We start from the raw sequence: 5,000 nt of genomic DNA, 5'->3' as shown, positions 1-5,000 counted from the left end.
ACACACACACACACACACACACACACACACACACACACACACACACAGAAGACCAGACCCACCTCATCAGATAGCCAAGTTTAAGTGGCAGTTTGTCAGATGTGCATTGGCAGAGGAATACTCTAGAGTTCTACCTGATTGATACGCCTGTGCACTGCTGACAGCCAGGTCTCACACACACACACACACACACACACACACACACAAGCACACACACACACACACACACACACACACACACACACACACACACACACACACACGAGATGTTACATCTCAAGGGGTTATTCCAAATAAAGAGAATTTCCAACAACACACACATACACACTCAGAGACTCCAGGCAAACACAGCAGAGGAGAGAGGAGAGAGAGGAGAGAGGGGGGGAGGAGAGAGGAGAGAGAGGGAAGGGAGAGGAGAGAGGGGGAGAGGAGAGGACAGAGGGCAAGAATCTGGTAGTGTGGTCTTCATTTTGTCCATCTTTCACTTCTTTCCTTCTTCCTCCTCCTGTTCTTTCTCTTCTAGTGCTACATCCCGGGGAGAGGACAGGGGAGAGGAGGGAGAGGGGAGAGAAGGGAGAGGAGGAGAGGAGAGGAGGGAGGAGGGAGGAGGGAAGGGGAGAGAGAGGAGAGAGGGCAGAGAGCAGGGAGGAGGGGAGGGGAGAGAGGAGGGAGGAGGGAAGGGGAGAGAGAGGGGAGAGAGGAGAGAGAGGAGAGAGAGGAGAGAGAGAGAGGAGAGAGAGGAGAGAGGGCAGAGAGCAGGGAGGAGGGAAGGGGAGAGAGGGGAGTGTAGAGTGCCATAATAAAGCGCTGAGAAGGTTTTAGCCAAATGCTAAACGAGTGAGCAGCTCATCACACTGATTAGTGTTAGTTAGTTTATCTCTGGGTTGAGATGCTAAACACACACAAATGAAAGATGACACTACGCTACCGGTATACCATACCATACCATACCATACCATACAATACCAAACCATATATACTATACTTTATTATACTATACTTTATTATACTATACTATACCATACCAAACCATACTATACTATACTATACCATACAATTCAGTACAGAGTGTTTTAATGATGTTTACTTCAGAAACACAAGGCTTAGGATTAGTTTTGAGTTTTGAGTTTTGAGTTCCATTGGCTGTTATCATGTAGTTACAATGTAGCAATGATGTGCCTACCTGTGACAGCTGCAAATGTAGCAAGACAGTTCAATATGGTGTTGAGTGTGTGCAGTAATTGAGTATGCATCTGTGTGTGTGTGGGCAGTAATTGAGTATGCATCTGTGTGTGTGTGTGCAGTAATTGAGTATGCATCTCTGTGTGTGTGTGAAGTAATTAAGTATGCATCTGTGTGTGTGTGTGCAGTAATTGAGTATGCATCTGTGTGTGTGTGCAGTAATTGAGTATGCATCTGTGTGTGTGTGCAGTGATTGAGTATGCATCTGTGTGTGTGTGGGCAGTAATTGAGTATGCATCTGTGTGTGTGTGCAGTAATTGAGTATGCATCTGTGTGTGTGTGCAGTAATTGAGTATGCATCTGTGTGTGTGTGTGCAGTAATTGAGTATGCATCTGTGTGTGTGTGCAGTAATTGAGTATGCATCTGTGTGTGTGTGTGCAGTAATTGAGTATGCATCTGTGTGTGTGGGCACCTTTAGGGCCACCGTCTGCATGTACCCATGAATACTATAACCAGCCAGCGCTGTGTGTGAGCTTCATTAATACCCCAGCCAGCGCTGTGTGTGAGCTTCATTAATATCCCAACAGGGTGAGACAGGGGTCAGCACCTGGCATCTCTTCATATTTACTTCCAATCAGACAGCTAGTGTCAGCACCTCTGGGCTTAAGGATAAATGCCGCAGGACCGCCACTCGCATTCTGAACTGCAGGACCGCCATTCGCATTCTTAACTCGCATTCTTAACTCGCATTCTTTTTTTCTTTAGATTTATTTTTGGGCTTTTCGGCTTTTAATCAATAGTCTTAGTGAAGAGTGGGACAGGAAATGAGAGGGAGAAGAGGCGGGGAGTGGACAGGAGAAATAACATCAGGCCGGATTCGAACCTGTGTCCTCCATGGGCATCAAGCCCCGAATGTGGTCAGGGCTACTGGTTGCGCCACAGTGCCCCCCTTAACTCGCATTCTTAACTGCAGGACAGCCACTTGCATTCTTAACTGCAGGACAGCCGGTCGCATTCTTAACTGTTCAGTAAGTCCCAAATGCAAGCTTCCATCCACTCAACAGCTCTGTTGTCCTGGCGACGTTGCATTCTTTTCGTCCTGGGGTTGAGCTCTGCGCGTAGCGGGTGCCATGAAATAATGATGAAATCATTTAATTTCATCCCGAGCAGAGTTAGATATTTAACGGCACATCTGTTCACCCTTCCCCCCACACACACCATTCATCATCCTTAGTGTATTGCTGTTGTACACACACACACACACACACACACTCCGTGGCAGATAGGGGTTTGGAGCGTAACAGAATTCTTCCCCACCAAGTGAGGTGTTTATGTCTCTGCTCTTTTTGCTTAGAGAGAGTGACTTAATCATGTGTTAAGTCCATGTGAGGTGTGTGTGTGTGTGTTAAGTCCATATGAGGTGTGTGTGTGTGTGTGCGCGTGTGTCCGCGTGTGTGCGCATATGCATGCGTGTGCGCGTGTGCATGTATGTGCGTGAATGCGTGTGTGTGTGTGTGTGTGTGTGCGCATATGCATGCGTGTGCACGTGTGTGCGTGCATGCACGTGTGTGTGTGCGCGCGCGTGTGTGTGTGTGTGTGTGTGTGTGTGTGTGTGTGTGTGTGTGTGTGTGTGTGGCTTAATCATGTCTTAAGTCCTGAGTTGCTCTGGGCTTGTGTTGATCCTCTGCTGAGTTATTTCTGCTGTCCATTCACGAGGTCACAAGGTCACGAGGTCCGCTCTCTCTCTCTCTCTCTCTCACACACACACACACACACACACACACACACACTCCCCTGGAGTGAAAACCAGACCTGATTTACTGTAGATGATGTAGATGCTGTAGATGCAGGGTTCATGGACCTCTAGATGAAGTGGCTGGGTTCAGTGACCTCTAGATGAAGTGGCTGGGTTCAGTGACCTCTAGATGAAGTGGCTGGGTTCAGTGACCTCTAGATGAAGTGGCTGGGTTAGAGTTCATGACCTCTAGATGAAGTGGCTGGGTTCAGTGACCTCTAGATGAAGTGGCTGGGTTAGGGTTCATGGAGTGGCTGGGTTAGAGTTCATGGACCTCTGAGATGGTCTGCTCCCAGGGACCCTTGGGTTGGAGAGTGAAGTAACAAAGGTTGCTGCTTTTCTCCAGAGTCTTTCTCTCTATCTCTTTTTCTGTCTTTCCCTACTACCTCAGGCCTTAAGACTTGATTAAGCCACTCTCTCGAAGCAAAAAGAGAGACAAATCGACAGACACACCTGGCCTTGAGGTAACAGACGTCGCTGTTTTAGTCTCTCTATCTCTCCTTGTGTATTTTTTACCGTCTGCACCAGCTCTGGAACTGGCAGTTACGCTGAGTCCCCAATTTAGTTTTATGTTTTTTTTTTTTTTTTTTTCACATTTGTTTACTTCTTTGCATGCTGTTTGTTTATGTTTGTTGTTTACTCCTAGACAGAGTGAATGTGCAGGCCATGCTATGGCCCTGTGCTTTAGGGGGGTCCCAGGGCTCGGGAGTCTGTCACTCAAACTCTGCCGTTTATCAGACACTGTTCACACTCGTCGTCCTCCTCTTCTGATTGGCCAGGAGCTGGATTGGCCTCTTCTGTTGTCGGCCAGGAGCTGGATTGGCCTCTTCTGATTGGCCAGGAGCTGGATTGGCCTCTTCTGATTGGCCAGGAGCTGGATTGGCCTCTTCTGATTGGCCAGGAACTGGATTGGCCTCTTCAGTTGTCGGCCAGGAGCTGGATTGGCCTCTTCTGATTGGCCAGGAACTGGATTGGCCTCTTCTGATTGGCCAGGAGCTGGATTGGCCTCTTCTGATTGGCCAGGAACTGGATTGTTGCTAAACACCGTCCGCCGCGGCACTCTCAGCCTGAATAATTATGGACTGTGGAGACGGAGATGGAGACGGGGACGGACAAGTGTCTCTGTTGAAGTGGCTGCACAGAAATAGACATGAGTGAAGGGCATAATTATACATCTGGTGACGTGTGTGTGTGTGTGTGTGTGTGTGTGTGTGTGTGTGTGTGTGTGTGTGTGTGTGTGTGGATGACTGTGTGTGTGTGTGTCTGTGTGTGTGTGTGTGTGTCTGTATCTGTGTCTGTGTGTGTGTGTGTGTGTGTGTGTGTGTGTGTGTGTGTGTGTGTGTGTGTGTGTAGGGATGACTGTGTGTGTGTGTGGGGGGGGTGCTTCAAAATGGCTGAAAATACTCCCATTCTCCTTGGGCCATTTTGGAGAAGGGGACATTACATTGTTTGACTGTAATCAACATCGTCACCTCTCCCTCTATCTCTCCCTTCTCCCTCTCTCTCTCTCTCTCTCTCTCTCTCTCTCTCTCTCATTTCTCCCTCTCCCTGTCACTTCTCCCTCTCTCTCTCTCCATCCCTCTCTCTTTTTCTCTCTAACATTCTACACAACCTACCCAATTGTGATATTTCTTTTCTTTTTTTTTTTTCATATTCAATAAAAAACATCAGAGAAAAAACACAGAGAATTGCCCCTCTTTAAGCAATGCCTTTCCTCAACAAGCCGTGAGTTGTTAGTCAGAAATCCAGCCCTAGTTTCCGTCCTCTTTTCCATGGGCCTGTTGGTTTTAACGTGGTTGCATGGCGTTTTACACAACCACATTAGCATCCGTTTGGAATGTGAACCTACCGTTGCATTGAACTCCTCCGGCATTGCAACCAGCCTCTCCAGTGACACTGGCTAAATATGCTAATACCCGCCGCGCTAGCCGAGCCAGCGACGCTCTGTGGGAGAGAGCCCGCCCCCTCCCCCCCCCCCCCCCCCCCCCCCCCCCCCCCCCCCCCCCACGCCACTTTTGTGGG

At 48.6% G+C, this 5,000-nt stretch overlaps 1 protein-coding gene across 2 annotated transcripts in view; it reads left to right on the top strand.

Annotated features, from left to right (window-relative positions):
* The window catches only part of LOC105909804 (regulator of G-protein signaling 6-like), an 82,962-nt gene that overhangs the window by 19,231 nt on the left and 58,731 nt on the right, over positions 1–5,000 (top strand). The window lies entirely within an intron of this gene.

The sequence above is a fragment of the Clupea harengus genome, chromosome 14, assembly GCF_900700415.2.
Source record: "Clupea harengus chromosome 14, Ch_v2.0.2, whole genome shotgun sequence".
Taxonomy (NCBI): Eukaryota; Metazoa; Chordata; class Actinopteri; order Clupeiformes; family Clupeidae; genus Clupea; species Clupea harengus.
This window is presented reverse-complemented; position numbering and strand designations above follow the sequence as displayed.